The sequence below is a fragment of the Elephas maximus genome, chromosome 27 (assembly GCF_024166365.1).
Source record: "Elephas maximus indicus isolate mEleMax1 chromosome 27, mEleMax1 primary haplotype, whole genome shotgun sequence".
NCBI classification, from domain to species: domain Eukaryota; kingdom Metazoa; phylum Chordata; class Mammalia; order Proboscidea; family Elephantidae; genus Elephas; species Elephas maximus.
In genome coordinates this window covers 21,441,257-21,458,347 of record NC_064845.1, presented here as the reverse complement: position 1 = coordinate 21,458,347, position 17,091 = coordinate 21,441,257, and the positions used below count along the sequence as shown (strand labels likewise).

At 39.1% G+C, this 17,091-nt stretch overlaps 1 long non-coding RNA gene across 1 annotated transcript; it reads left to right on the top strand.

The window, feature by feature from the left end:
• The first annotated feature begins 484 nt into the window (after positions 1-484).
• Positions 485-11,556, top strand: LOC126068386 (uncharacterized). The gene is made up of 3 exons (XR_007515670.1): positions 485-3,733; positions 4,638-4,712; positions 7,962-11,556. It is a non-coding gene; the product is annotated as an uncharacterized LOC126068386 (long non-coding RNA).
• Positions 11,557-17,091: the final 5,535 nt, after the last annotated feature.

Here is a 17,091-nt window from a genome sequence, read left to right as displayed (position 1 = left end):
ATAAGCAAAAATTAGTTTTGAGGAAGAAGAGTAGCAAATGTTAAAATATATTATAAACTTAAATAATTAAAACCATATGATACTGGTACCAAAATAAATTAATAAGGTAAAATATTTTATCAAAATAAATTATATATAAACCACGACCAAACCCATTGCCATCGAGCTGAATTCCAACTCCTAGCAAAACTATAGGACAGAGTAGAACTGCCCCATATGGTTTCCAACGCTGTAAATCTTCATGGAAGCAGACTGCTGCATCTTTCTCCCACAGAGCAACTGGGGGGTTCAAACTGCTGACCTTTAGGTTAGCAACACTGCACCACCAGGGCTCCTAAATTATATATAAGAACGAAATATTTAACAATGGCAGCAGTATAGATCATTGGAGAAAGAAAACATTTTGCAATACACGGGCTGATTAAGTTTGAAAAAAATGGAAAGAATGGGGGAAAAATCAATTCATACAATCATCATACCCATGTAATAAATTACCAAAATTCAAACCATAGAAAGTCTAAAGGAAATAACTTTATAGGCTTAGAGTGCTGTAACTAATTGCAAAGTGAAAGATAAAATGGTTTTGATCATATTAAAATAACAAAATAAGCAAACAGTAACCTGGATACGACTGTTTGAATATGATAACAGAAAGAGTGAGTATCATTACACAGCGAGCTCATACAAACTCATAATAAAACTCCTATTCAGAACTAATATACAAGATAAAATAAAATCACATTTCCAGCTATTACTGATTATTTTAATTTAGATCCACTAAACCACCGAGGACAAGTTGAAAAGCTGAATAAAATCTAGCAAATATTTTAAAGGCATTGGCAAGCTCCTAAGTAGAGATACCTGGAGAGACCAAGAGTCCAGAGAGAAAAGAATCCAACAGAGGCTCACCTATCCTAACTGCATGTGAAAAGCTAAAGTAAAACGTCACTGCAGGAAGATAGGATCATCCAAGGGCTCAGCTTATCTCTATATGTTTTTACACACATGTCTGGCATTCAATAAAAATTACCAGACATACCAGCAGACAAGATAAAATGACCAAAATGCAGACCACAAGAGATCCAGATATTAAGAGATTTTAAAATATGCATGATTAATATGTTAAAGAAATTAGATGAGAAAAAAATAACTTCAGCAGATTACTGGAAACTGTGATAAAGAATCAAATGGAAATCTTAGAACTGAAAAATAAACTAACAGAAATGAAAAACTCCGCAGATGAGTTTAAAATCAGATTAGATACCTGCGAAGCACAGATTGGTGAACTAGAAGTCAAAGCAGTAGAAAAATTAATGTTAATACCCAAAGTTGGCAAGGGTACACTGAGAAATGGTTTCTTCTTTCGTGACTGGTGGCATATAAATCTGTATAACACTTCTCAGAAATAGTTTGGCAGCACCAATTAGGTATTAGACAAAAAAGGTTTACGTCTTTTGGCCCAGTAATCTTATCTCTGGGAATATATCATAAGGACATAATTTTTAAATGTAAATTGTCTTATTATGAAGCTGTTCACTGAAGTCTTATTCAGGTAGTATAACTATGTGCAGGGAGTCCCTGATTGGTGCAGACAAAGTGCTTGGCTACTAACCAAAGGGTTGAAGGCTCGAGCCTACCCAGAGGCACCTGAGAAGAAAGACCTGGCAATCTACTTCCAAAAACCAGCCATTGAAAACTGTCTGATCATCTACTTCCCAGCCTGCACTTCCTGTTCCAGACTGTTGGAAGCAACCTAAATAGTACCCACCTGACACTTGCTAAATAAGTACAATATATCTAATGTGTATAATATTATGGAGGTATTAAAAAATGAGCATCATGAACACTTTCAGCAATATGAGAAGTATTTCTGATATAATGTGAAGAGGAACAAAATCAAAATCATAGAACTACAATGAATCTAAAGTATTTATATAAAAATGACTGAAAGCAAATATGCCAAAAAGGCTAACATCAATTATGTTAGATTTATAGCACTATAGGTACTTTTCCTCCATTTATCAATTTCTCAAATTTTTAGTAATGTGTGTTTCTTATATTCAAGAAATGCATCATTTATATACTTAAAAGCAGTAGAGTATATTGGGTAAGAGCATGGACTCTGGAGCTAGAATGCCTGAGTCACCACTTATTAGATGTTGTACCTTGGGCAAATAATTGAACTTTTGTTCTAAGTTTATCCTGTAAAATGAGGATAATTATAGTACCTACCTCATAGGGTGATTGTGAAGATTAAATATTCTTATAAATGTTTGGTGTTTGGAACGGTGTCTGGTACTTAGAAAATATGCAAGCAAGAGCTATTATTCTCGTTATTGTTACTTTATAAGCAAACCTCCTTGTATTAGAGCCTGTGGATGAGAAGACAAATTGACAGTTCTCTCCAGCCAGTCCTCAGATAAGACACACCCATTAGCAAAAAGTTTTGCTTCTGTATGTGGATCTTAATTTGTCCTTACTATGATTCACCTAATCCAAAGCTTTCTAGGCACTTTCCCGCCGTTAGTGGAGAGGGTACTTCTGAACTCCTCAGGGAGCAGTGAAAACAATCGCATGTCTGACATGTTTTTTCCCATCTCTAGCAGCATGTACATGGTGATTGGAACTGCCATGAAAGCCACTATTGCATTAACATAATCAGTATTGAATCGGAGAAAAAGTATTTATATTTTTTCCTAATTTTCACACTTTTGTAGATGCATGAATTTTTACCAGCTCCCACATCTGACAGATGAGTAACAATGGAAAGCTGTTTGAGAAACGTGACATTTGTTATGAATTGATTTTTCTGAATTGAACACACCAGGAGGCCTGAACAATGTGCTTTAAAACTTTTTCCCACCTGGCATATCCAAGAACTTTGGAAGCTTTTGGTAGAATTTCCTCTTTACTTGACATAGCTTTATTGAAATTAAAAAAAAAAAAAAAATTCTGTTAAGATGCCAGATCCACTGTTAGCTGTCTTAGTGTCTAATGAAATGATAAGACCTTGCAATAATCCTGGCAATTAAACTGACAGGTGCTTCCCAGGTAGCATATTGCAGACCCCGCATAGGGTCGCTATGAGTCAGAATCGACTTGACTGTGGTGGGTTTGGTTTTGGGTTTGGTATAAGAGGGAAGTATATAAGTTGGTGCTTCATACATTAAAAAAAAAAAAAAAAAAAATCACCTTTCATATGTCTGTTTGGTTTTTAGGATGTTGCAGTTCACTGCTTCTACAGGACTTCAGCTGCAGAGCCCAGGTGTGTATCCTCCTAGGTAAGTCCACCATTTCACTAATGCTGTGTGTCTCTTAACTACCTCTGTCAAGTCCCTCAAGTCCATTTGACATTCATTAGCTTCTATTAAGTCCATGTGGCATTCACTGGCAGTGTCCTTTGGTTAAACCTCCTAACATTTCTCAGCTTTACAATATGGTAAATGTCTAGCAAATTGCCCTTTGTTCCAGGATTTACCCAAAATCTTCTGCACTCTCTTCTAAGAGGCATGTTTTGTTATGACACAATACCGCTTACTAAGACGGTCTTACTCTCTAAGCCCAGGCTGCCATTTCACAACCAGTGATGACTGGTCACATGAAGAAGCAGAAAAGAGTATGATAATAGGGAAAATTCCTATCCCTCTTGGAAAAAAAATGGATCAAAGGACTCGACTGCCAACGGTGAATCAATAACAAGTCAATAACATGTGAGGGGCAATTTTACTAAGAGGTAAGCTCAAGATTATTATTATGCTGTGTACTGATTTCTAATATAAGTAGATACTGGACATTTTCTTATTTGCATGATGTAATTGGAGACGCTTTAATATGTTTACATTACTGTCTTCATTCAAATGGACCTGGGTTTGGTCTCCTCTCTTACACGCCTTCAAGGTCTGCACTTGAGCAAGTTTCTAAATGATTCTGAGCTTTAGTGCCTCCACTTGAAAATGAGGACAGTAGTGAGGGTAAAATGTCTTAACATACGTAAAATCCCTGGCATACAGCAATCACTCAATTAATGCTAGTCCTTTTCAGCCCTACTTATGGAGATAAAAAAGAGGTTACGTACTACTCTGCTTTCATCTTCAAATATGTCCTTTGCTGACTATCTCCTAAATAAAACTATTGACTCAGAAAATAGGAAGTTTCATCTGTCCATCCTTTATTTTTCTGTTCATTTCTCAGTGCTGTTTTTGAGCATCTACTATGAACTAAGAACTAGGTGCTGAGGGATAAAAAGAGGAGATTCAGATATTGATCCCATCCTCAAGGAGATTGGAGTCTAGATGGGGAGATTATATCATCAAAAAAAAAATGCCAATAGACAAAATATTATGCTAATTCATAAGCAGAAGAAATATTTTAACTGGGTTTACCAGGAAAGGCTTCATGAGGGAAGTAGGATTTGACTGGGCCTTAAAGAAAGGTAACATTTGAACAGGCAGGTCATTCTGGAGGGAAAGAATACAATAAGACTGAAGTACTGTGATGAAGTGGGGAAAAAAAAAACTGGCCTAAAAATAGAAACACCTGGGATGCCATTACCTTGCATGAGCTACTTCTTCACCCTGGACTTCAGTTACTTCACCTGTGACATGTGTGAAATCATCCCCTTACTGTTGGTCTTTCAGGGCTCCAGAAAATGTCAAACGAGAACTTGATGTGGAAGCTCTTTGGAAACCATGAAGCACTCTGTAAATGAAAAGGTAAGTTTCTTTCTCTCCACCCTTGTGCCATAACTCCATGAGGGCACCTCCCAGGAACACATTGGTCTTTAAAAAAATTTTTGGTGAAATAATGAACCATTGATTGAATGAATGAATCCATGAGAGAGTGAATAAAAAGAGACAAAACAAAGTCATAGAATAGGAAAGAAACAGTATGACAGTGAACAGAGGGTTCTTTTTGGAAGCATGAAGTAGAGCTGGGGTTAGGAAGGTACACAGTGATGAGATGGAATGGGTCTATCCACTAGGCCAGCAGTTCCCAAAGTGTGGCCTGTGGACCAGCAGCATCAGTACCTGAGAACTTGTTTGAAATGCAGATTCTCAGACTTCATCTCTAACTGTCAAATAGAAACTCTGGGAGTGAGGTCCCGCATTCTCTTTTTCAATAAGCCTTCCAGGTGATTTTGACGCATGGTAAAGTTTGAGAAGCACTACTCTATAATGTAGGGGTTTGAAAATTACTATTCTGGAAATTTAGTGTTAATGAAGGTATTCAGCTGTGGATGGACATAATCAGAGGCATACTTACAGGATGACGAAACATGACATTGTACCTCACAGAGTTCACAGCTTCAATGTAGAAAGGACAACAGAAAATACAGGCAGTCCCTGGGTTACAAACGAGATCCGTTCCTAATTGAGCCTTTAAGTCTTTAAGTCGAATTTGTAGGTAAGTCCAACAGGTGCATATGGTTCTATTTAGCATGACTTTAGCACAAGAAAAGGCTCAAATGATTTAAAAGCTGCAAGTGCAGCAAGTGAAGGTAATTGTGATGAAGAATTTGTTGGGAGTAGAGGTTGGTGCAATCATTTCAAAGTGAAGGCAAATTTGTTGTTGTTGTTGTTAGGTGCTGTGAAGTCAGCTCTGACTCAGTGTACAACAGAACGAAACACTGCCCAGTCCTGAGCCATCCTCACAATCGGTGTTATGTTTGAGCCCATTGTTGTAGCCACTGTGTCAATCCATCTCATTGAGGGTCTTCCTCTTTCTCTCTGACTCTCTATCAAGCATGATGGATGTCCTTCTCCAGGGACTGGTACCTCCCGATAAGGCCAGATTACCCAATAAGCAAGGTACCCACAGGCTTACTTGTGTGTATTCACTAATCCGTAGTGAAGTTTCATCAGTTTTCATGACACAATGATGTGGTGAAACGCATGTCAAATTGTCCACTGTGCATTAAAAAGTAAGCTCGAACACACCATGATTAATGTAAACCGGTGCATACCAAGTTCACTGGTTCATCCACCCCTGCCTCCTGGTAGCATGTTCAAGGTACAAGAGACAAAGTCTAGCCATCATTGCTTCTCAGGAGAACTCTGGCTGTACATCTTTCAATACAGATTTATTCATTCTTCTGGGAGTCCATGGTATATCCAATATTCTTCACCAACACTGTAATTCAAAGGCATCAATTCTTCTCTGGTCCTCCTTATCCATTGTCCAGCTTTCACATGCGTATGAGGTGATTGAAAATACCATGGCTTGGATCAGGGAGCCTTAGTCCTTAAAGTGACATCTTTGCTTTTTAACATTCTCTAAAGTCTTTTGCAGCAGATTTGCCAGGGCCATATACCGCTTGGTTTCTTGACTGCTGCTTTCATGGCATTGATTGTGGATCCAAGTAAAATGAAATCTTTGACAACTTCAATCTTTTCTCCATTTATCATGATGTTGCTTATTGGTCCAGTTGTGAGAATTTTTGTTTTCTTTAGGTTGAAGTATAATCCATACTGAAGGCTGTGGTCTTTGATCTTCATCAGTAAGTTCTTCAAGTCTTCTTCACATTCAACAAGCAAGGTTGTGTCATCTGCACAACACAGTTTGTTAATGAGTCTTCCTTCACTCCTAATGCTGCCTTCATCGTCATATTATCCAGTTTCTTAGATTATTTACTCAGCATACAGATTGAATAAGTATAGTGAAAGGATGCAACCCTAACGCACACCTTTCCTGATTTTAAGCCACGCAGCATCCTCTTGTTCTGTTTGAACGGCTGCCTGTTAGTCTGTATACAGGTTCCTCATGAACACAATTAAGCGTTCTGGAATTCCAATTCTTCACAATGTTATCCAGAATTTGTTATGATCCATACAGTCGAATGCCTGTGCAAAGTCAATAAAACGCAGGTAAACATCTTTCTGATATTCTCTGCTTCCAGACAAGATCCATCTGAAACCAGCAATGATATTTCTCATTCTATGGTCTCTTCTGAATCCAGCTTGAATTTCTGGCAGGTCCCTGTTGCTGTTCTGCTGCAACCATTTTTGAATCATCTTCAGCAAAATTTTACTTGTGTGTGATGTTAATGATATTGTCCAATAATTTCCACATTCTACTGGATTGCCTTTCTTTGGAATGGGTGCAAATATGAATCTCTTCCAGTCGGTTGGCCAGGTGGTTGTCTTCCAAATTTCTTGGCATAGATGAGTAATAGCTTCCTGCTCTGCATCTGCTTGTTAAAACATCTCAATCGGTGTTACAATTCCTGGAGCCTTGTTTTTCCCCAGTGCCTTCAGTGCAGTTTGGACTTCTTCCTTCAGTACCATTGGTTCCGGATCCTATGCTCCCTCCTGAAATGGTTGAATGATGACCAATGCTTTTTGGTATAGTGACTCTGTGTATTTCTTCCATCTTTTTGATGCTTCCCACCTTGTTCAATATTTTGCCCATAGGATCCTTCAATATTACAACTCGAGGCTTGCATTTTTTCTTCTGTTCTTTCAGCTTGAGAAATGCTGAGCATGTTCCTCCTTTTTGGTTTTCTAACTCCAAATCTTTGCACATTTCATTATAATTCTTTACTTTCTCTTCTTGAGTTGCCCTTCAAAATCTTCTGTTCAACTCTTTTACGTGATCATTTCTTCCTTTCACTTTAGCTACTCTATGTTCAAGAGCAAGTTTTAGAGTCTCTTCTGATATCCATTTTGGCCTATTCTTCCTTTCCTGTCTTTTTAATGACCGTTTGCTTTCTTCATACGTGATGTCCTTGATGCCATCCGACAACTTGTCTGATCTTCGGTCCTTGGTGTTCAATGCATCAAATCTATTCTTGAGATAGTCTCTAAATCCAGGTAGGACACAGTCAAGGTTGTACTTCTGTTGTCGTGAACTTGTTTTAATTTCCTTCAGCTTCAACGTGAGCTTGCATATGAGCAACTAGTAGTTCCACAGTCAGCCTCTGGCCTTTTTCTGACTGATAATATTGAGCTTCTCTGTCAATGCAGGAAGATGATATTGAGCTTCTGCAATGATGTGGGGAGCATCAAAAGAGGATGGAAACATCATCCTGAGACCAGAAGAACTAGATGGTGCCTGGCCACAACGAATGACTGCCCTGACGGAGCATAACAGAGAACCCCCGAGGGAGCAAGAGAACAGTGGGATGCAGACCCCAAATTCTCATAAAAAGACCAGACTTGATGGTCTGACTGAGACTAGAAGAATCCCGGTGGTCATGGTCCCCAAACCTTCTGTTGGCTCAGGACAGGAACCATTCCCAAAGACAACTCATCAGACATGGAAGGGACTGGACAATGGATTGGAGAGAGATGCTGATGAAGAGTGAGCTACTTGCATCAGGTGGACACTTGAGACTGTGTTGGCATCTCCTATCTGGAGGGGAGATGGAGGGTAGAGAGGGTTAAACAACAACAAAAAAAATTGGTATCTCCTGTCTGGAGAGGAGATGGGAGGGTAGAGAGGGTTAGAAACTGGCAAAACGGTCACGGTCACGAAAGGAGAGACTGGAAGGAGGGAGTGGGCTGACTCATTAGGGGGAGAGCAAATGGGAGTATGTAGTAAGGTGCATATAAGCTTATGTGTGACTGACTTGATTTGTAAACTTTCACTTAAAGCACAATAAAAATTATAAAAAAAAAAAAAAAAAAGAAGATGGAAGGAATAGGCAGCGTTACTGTACCCAAAAGAATTGGTCAGTGTTCAACCATTTTAGGAGGTAGCGTATGATCCAGAACCGATGATACTGAAGACGTCCACTGAAAGCATAGGTGAAAAACAAGGTTCCAGGAATTAATGCAATACCAATTGAGATATTTCAACAAACAGGATGCAATGCTAGAAATGCTCACTCATCTCTGCTAAGAAATTTGGAAGACAGCTACCTAGCCAACCAACTAGAAGAGAGCCATATTCATGCCCATTCCAAAGGAAGGTGATCTAACAGAATGTAGAAATTATTGAACAATATCATTAATATCACATGCAAATAGAATTATTAAAATAGATAGCTATAATAGATAATTCAAAAATGGTTGCAGCAATATATTGACAGAAATTCAGAATGGGATTCCACCACACTTAATTGTGCTCATACAGAACCTATATGTAGACCGAGAGGCAGCCATTCAAACAGAAGGGGATACCGCATGGTTTAAAATCAGGAAAGGTGTGCATCAGGTTTGTATCCTTTCACCACACTTATTGAATCTGTATGTTAAGAAAATTATTTAAGAAACTGGGCAATATGAAGAAGAATGAGGCATCAGGACTGAAGGAAGACTTACTAACAACCTGTGCTATGCAGATGATACAATCTTGCTTGTTGAAAGTAAAGCGGACTTGAACCACTTACTGATGAAGATCAAAGACTACAGCCTTCAGTATGGATTATACCTCAACATAAAGAAAACAAAAATCCTCACAACTGGACCAATAAGCAACATCATGATAAATGAAGAAAAGATTGAAGTTGTCAAAGATTTCATTTTACTTGGATCCACAATCAACATCCATGGAAGCAACAGTCAGGAAATCAAACAACGCATTACATCATTGAGCAAATCTGCTGCAAAAGACCTTCTTGAGAGCATTAAAAAGCAAAGGTGTCACTTTGAGAACTAAGGTACACCTGACTTAATCCATGGTATTTTCATTCATCTCGTGCATACAAAGCTGGACAATGAATAAGGAAAACCAAAGAAGAATTGATACATTTGAATTATGGTTTTGGCGAAGGATACTAAATATATCATGAGCTACTAGAAGAATGAACAAATCTGGGTGGGAAGAAGTACAGCCAGAGTGCTCCTTAGAAGTGAGGATGGCGAGACTTCATCTCACGTACTTCGAACGTGTTATCAGGAGGGGCCAGCCAGTCCCTCAAGAAGGACACCATGCTTGGTAAAGTAGAGGGTCAGCAAAAAAAAAGGAAGACCCTCAACGAGATAGACTAACACAGTGGCTGCAACAGTGGTCTCAAACAGGACAACAATTGTGAGGATGTTGTAGGACTGGGCAGTGTTCCCTTCTGTTGTACATGGGGTTGCTATGAGTTGGAACTGACTTGACAGCACCTAAAAACAACAATATCGTAGATCTCTAGGTGGTACAAATAGTTCGCTCTTGGCTTCTAACATAAGGGTTGGCCATTTGAACCCACCCAGCACCACCTCAGAAGAAAGGCCTGGCAATCTGCTTCCATAAAGATTACAGCCAAGAAAACCCTGTAATACATGGGGTTGCCATGAGTCAGAATCGACTGGACAACAATGAGTTTGGTTTCGTTTTGGTCTGTCTATCATATCTGGACAGTAGAAATACCGTATAATGGTGTAGCACTACACAGCTCTTCCCAACTCTGCATTAAGTGATATCATGTCGGTAGTTTGAAATCAGTTGTGATTGTAGAATTTTACAGAAATCAGAAAACACTACAAATCAGGGATCCGCTCCTCTCGAGAGCCAGTTGTTAAACATTTACCAGCGCATCACTGCCTAGAGCCTACATCTGGGGAAGTGAGCCACTAACCTAATGGCTTCTCATCGCCCTACACCTGTCTAGATGTTACAAACCTGCCCTTCCCCTGAGATTCAGCCCCAAAAATGTATGTGTGAAGTACATATTGAAAACTAGAACCCTAATACCATCTAATCTACTTCCCTACTTCTGTCTCCCTTTTCTCCCTACTAGCTCTTAGGATCAGAAGGAGCAAACTCTTGGCTTTTTATTTCCTCCACAGCTTATCTTTTATATATTAAGGATAAACATTCATGGCCTAATATCGCCTCTTTGGTATTCTTCCCCCAAATCCATAATCTTAATCTAATGATGAGAAAACGTGAGACAAACTCAAACTGAGGGACATTCTACAAAATATTTGGCCAATTAATTCTCTTCGAAACTGTTGAGGTCAGGAAAGACTGAGAAATTGTCACAGATTGGAGACTACGGGGACACAATGGAGTCACTGAGCGACGTAAACAGTTAACACACTCGGCTGCTAACTGAAAAGTTGGAGGTTCATGTCCACCCAGAGGTACCTCAGGAGAAAACCCTGGCAATCCACTTCCAAAAACTCAGCCGTTGAAAATCCTGTGGAGCACAGTTTTACTCTGAGGACCATGGTGTCTCAATGAGTCAGAATCAGCTCGAGAGTTGACTTGATGGCAACTGGAAGTGGTACTAAGTTTAAGTGCAACGTGGATTGGATCCTGGAAAAGAAAAAGGACATTAGTGGGGAAACTGGGTAAAAACGGGGTTAAAACAAACAAACAACAACTACAAAGTCTAGCATTGAACCAATGTTAGTTTCCTGGTTTTGATCATTGTACCATGGTGATGTAAGATGTTAACATTGGGAGGAGCTGGGTAACGAGTATATAGGACCTTTCTGTACTATCTTCACAACTGCTCTGTAAATATAAAATTATTGCAGAATAGGACTATTGAAAAAAAAATGGCCTACGTCATAGGTAGAATGGGTATCTTCTCTACACTATGAAAAAAAATTATGGCCTACATACACCTGCTTCTTGATATGATAAAAGGGAAAAAGAGGGATTGTAGAAAATTTTTCTTTTAATAAAGCTTGGCTTTCAAGCCTTTTATCTTTTCGTAGAATTAAAAAAAAAAATTCCTACTTTGCATGTTAGAGGCCGAACATCAACTCTTTCCCTTTTTCTTTACAGCCTTACTATGATAATCTTTATTCCCCTCCCTGAAAGTGTATGTCTCCTGACAATGAAAGAGAAGGTCACATACATGGAACAGAGAATAATACAATTAAAAAATATTACTTTTATTTTCTGTTGATCTGAAAAATGGGCCAGTGTTCACATAGCTATGTCTCTTTCTAAATAGAAGAATAACCAGGGACAATACAATAACGGGGAAGGAGTCGTTGGTGATATAAACAGTTAAGCGCTCAACTACTACTGAAAGGTTGGCAGACCGAACCCACCCAGAGGCGCCTTGAAGACAGACCTGGGGATCTGCTTCTGAAATGTCACAGCCTTGAAGACCCGATGGAGTAGTTCTACTCTGCACACAAGGGATCTTCATCAGTCGGAATCAGCTGGATGGCAACGAATAACAACAACAAAGATGCTTTAGGGCAATGCTTCTCAAACTTTATTTTACATTTGTATCATTCGGGGATCTTGTTAAAGTACAGAATCCTATTCATCAGGTTTGGGGGGTAAGCTGCCTTGGGTGATGCAAATGGTTAAGTGCTCAAGTACAAGCCAAAATGTCGGCTTTTCGAACCCACCCAGAGGCACATGGGAAGACAGACTTGGCAATCTGCGTCCTAAAAATCACAGCCTTGAAAACCCTATGCAGCAGTTCTACTCTGCATGTGTGGGGTCTCCATGAGTTGGAACCAACTCAATGTCAAATAACAGCAACAACAGCTTTGGGGTGAGGGCCCAATGTTTGGATTTTCTAGCAAGTTCCAAAGTGATGCCAAGCTACTGGTGGAATCTTGGGCCCTTTCTTAGGCTTTTCCTATCTTCTCTGTACTGTCAGCCTGAGGAAAGTGTTTATTGGCCAGAGACTTAAAAGGCATAGGAAATGCACAGTGTCTAAGACCAGAAACTAAATAAGCAATATATGACATTATTGCATGCACTGAGACGGAGTGAAGGATGGATTGCCCAGGCATTCACTGGTTGTAAGTGGAGTTGTTTGGGGGGCTTAATTTTAAGCCTCAAATAGGAGTCATTGTATCTAGTCATAACCTTTCACTGGAGCGGAAAAAATCAACATTTTCCATTAAGGAGAATTGGAAGCTCTCAGAATTACTAAGTTGCACAGTGATAATTTACATGAATCTGTTCCCTCCTCCAAAAGTTGCAAACGATTATGGTTCCTAGAAAATAATATATTTTTTTCATGCATATTGTTAATCTACGGAAAGGTTGTCCAAAAATTTAAGATAGACAATTTGCTTGTATCACAGAGGCAATCCATGTCAGTCAAAAAAGATACATTTTAGAATGCAAAATGTTACAACCAGGGGAGAATAAAGCCTGGCATAGTGGGTAAGTGCCACGGCTGCTAACCAAAAGATCGGCAGTTCGAATCCACCAGACGCTCCTTGGAAACTCTATAGGGCAGTTCTACCCTGCCCTATAGGGTCACTATGAGTCGCAATCAACTCAACAGCAATGGGTTTGGTCAGGTGCACCTGTGTGTTTTACCCCACATTATTAGGGGCATCCAAGGTGTAACATGCATTGACAGAGCCACTCTGCGAGCACTTAAAACGTGGGGCATTTTTCTAGAAGAGTGAGTCTTTCAGTGGTTGTGAAGGCAGTCTACCAATCTAATACATGATTTATAAATATTGTGGCGTACTTGACTGGAGTAGACCTGACTTTGCTAAACACTGATCAGTTCTTTTCCCCGGTATTTCTTTGTTTAAGAAGCAACATCGCTTGTCTTACCAATATCTATTATCAAACCTACGATAAATATAAATAGCCTTACAAATAGTAAAATGTGAGCCCGTATGCAGAGCCTGCATCCTGGTGGGCACTGTCTTCTTTAGTAATAGCTTTTCCTGGTGTTCTGGCCACTGCCAAACAGACTGCTTATGCAATCTGTGGCTTTCTTAATGCTCTTATGGGGTTAAAAAAAAAAAAAAAACACCCATGGCCATTGAGATGATTCCAACTCATAGCGAACCTCTCCAGTAGGATGGAGTAGAACTGCCCCATAGGGTTTCCAAGGCTGTAATCTTAACAGAAGCAAACTGCCACATCTTTCTCCCATGGAGCAGCTGGTGGGTTCAACCACTGACCTTTCAGTTAACAGCTGAGCACTTAACCACTGCGCCACCAGGGCTCCTTTCTGGGATCAATAAAGTGTTTCTTTTTTTCCTAGATGCCAACATCATCTCCCTTTAAGAATACAGTATTAGCTTCAAAGAGAGAATCTCTTATAGAGATTCAGTCATTCATGATTGATGCTGGATGAGTAGGGAAAAAAAAATGTAGGTTGGTTTCATCCTCTGCCTTTCAGATCTTGGAAATGGACTGGGTTTTGTTTTCTGTGTGTTTTTGTTTTTGTTTTTTTTAATGTAGCCTAATCAATTGTTTGAAAAGTTGTTTGATCTTTCCTGATTTTTTTTCAATAGGGTGTGAAAGTATATATGCCAGCTACTTATTTTTTTAAGTACTTGTATTCATTTTTCTTTTGCAATAAATGTTAATGATCGGAAATTATTCACTAGTTGTCTTACTGTTTCAGGTGAAGTAAATCTGACCTGTGCATTAGCAGGAAAGACCTGTCTCAAATAGGAACGAACAATTGATGAAACCAAAGCTGAAGTTCCAGCATAGCTGTTGTGTTGACGTATTTGTCCCGTTTTTTTTTTTTTTGTTCTCCTAATCAGTTTTTAATTTTAATTATATTATTTTATTTTACGTTATTCTGTCATTTGAAATATAAATATGCTGCCTCGAAATCTTTGTGCAGAGTTGAGTGTATAAATAAATACAAATAATTAATAATCACATTTCAACTGGAAAGTATCATTATTTCTTATTTTACATAAAATAACTATCCCTTGATTAAAAGAACCGTGGTGGCACAGTGGTTAAGTGCTCAGCTGTTAATCGAAAGGTCAGCAGTTTGAACCCACCAGCCACTTCACAGGGGAAAGATCTGGCAGTCTGCTCCCTTAAAGATTATAGCCTTGGAAACCCTATGGAGGCAGTTCCTCTCTGTCCTATAGAGTCACTATGAGTCAGAATCGACTCCATGGAACACAACCACAACCACAACAACAATAACCCCTTGATGATTGGTTTGTACACACACAAGGGTTGGTTGAGCCTGATCCTTTTTTAAAAAAAAATAATTTTTATTGTGCTTCAAGTGAAAGTTTCCAAATCAAGTCAGTCTCTCACATAAAAACCCATATACACCTTGCTACACACTCCCAATTACTCTCCCCCTAATAATAATAATATTAATAAGACAGCCTGCTGTCTCCCTTCACTCCCTCTTTTCGTGTCCTTTTAACCAGCTTCTAACCCCCTCTACCCTTTCATTTACCCTCCAGGCAGGAGATGCCAACGTAGTCTCAATTGCTCACCTGACCCAAGAAGCTCACTCTGCACCAGCATCCCTCTCCAACCCATTGTCCAGTCCAATCCACGTCTGAAGAGTTGGCTTCAGGAATGGTTCCTGTCCTGAGGCAACAGAAGGTCTGGGGGCCATGACCACCGGGGTCCTTCCAGTCTCAGTCAGACCATTGAGTCTGGTCTTATGAGAATTTGGAGTCTGCAACCCACTGCACTCCTGCTCCCTCAGGGGTTCTCTGTTTTGTTCCCTGTCAAGGCAGTCATCGGTTATAGCTGGGCACCATCTAGTTCTTCTGGTCTCAGGATGATGTAGTTGTTGGTTCACGTGGCCCTTTCTGTCTCTTGGGCTCATAATCACCTTGTGTCCTTGGTATTCTTCATTCTCCTTTGATCCAGGTGAGTTGAGACCAATTGATGTATCTTAGATGCCTACTTGCTAGCGTTTAAGACCCCAGACGCCACGCTTCCAACTGGGATGCAGAATGTTTTCTTAATAAATTTTATTATGCCAATTGACTTAGATGTCCCCTGAAACCATGGTCCCCAGGCCCCTGCTATGATGGCCTTCGAAGCATTCAGTTTGTTCAGGAAACTTCTTTGCTTTTGGTTTAGTCCAATTGTGCTGACCTCCCCTGTATTGTGTGCTGTCTTTCCCTTTACCTAAAGTAGTTCTTATCTACTATCTAATTAGCGAATACCCCTCTCCTACCGTCCCTCCCTCTCCCTCAAGTAACCACAAAAGAATGTTTTCTTCTCAGTTTAAACTATTTCTCAAGTTCTTATAATAGTGGTCTTATACAATATTTGTCCTTTTGCAACTGACTAATTTCACTCAGCATAATGCCTTCCAGGTTCCTCCATGTTATGAAATGTTTCACAGATTCCTCACTGTTCTTTATCGATGCGTAGTATTCCATTGTGTGAATATACCATAATTTATCCATTCATCTGTTGATGGGCACCTTGGTTGCTTCCATGTTTTTGCTATTGTAAACAGTGCTGCAATAAACGTGGGTGTGCATATATCTGTTCGTGTAAAGGCTCTTATTTCTCTAGGATATATTCCAAGGAGTGGGATTGCTGGATCGTATGGTAGTTCTATTTCTATCTTTTTAAGAAAGCGCCAAATCGATGTCCAAAATGGTTGTACCATTTGACATTCCCACCGACAGTGTAGAAGTGTTCCAATCTCTCCACAGTCTCTCCAACATTTATTATTTTGTGTTTTTTGGATTGATGCCAGCCTTGTTGGAGTGAGATGGAATCTCATTGTGGTTGAGCCTGATCCTTTTTTATAAGAAGAACTGGCAAGTCTCAAATAAAAGTGTAAAATTTTACCTTTCATACAAATACACTAATACTACTAAAGAATGTAGGAAAAATCACCTTAAAAATAATTGTTCTTGACATGAGATTTATAAATAGGAGCCTAATTAATAAATTTCCTAACTGTTCTTCTTAGCTGCAGTAGCCATGTTCCCCTGGACTTTATTACTTCAGAGGACCTCGTGCTTTCTTTGAAACACACTAAATATTATGTGTTGCTTTGCATTTTTAATATCAGGAAGTAAAATATTAAGAAATTAGCTAAAGTTTCAGGGAAAAGGATACTTCCGTAATAGAAAAAAGATAAATTTATTTCATCTTTCCGGAGACTTTTTAGAGGGGAGCATGGTTGCTTTAAAATATGAACTGATTATTGTTTGAAAGTTGCTTTAACTACTGCTGGTTGGGATGGTAATTTGGCACATTTCTGGTGAGCAATTGGACAATGGTCATTCAAAGAAACAAAACAAGGCAATCTCTTTAGCAGATTGTCTGTAATGTATCACATTCTGGTTTAATGCTTATTCAATAATAAAACTTTTCTTTCTCTTCTAAAAAAACAAAACATAAAAACCCAAACCTTAAATTGACCTTGATACAGAGACATTCACTTTTAGAAATTTATTCTAAGGAAACAATTATTGATGTGTTCAGAGTTAAGCATAAGAATGGTCATTGCTGTGTGACATATATTGGGCA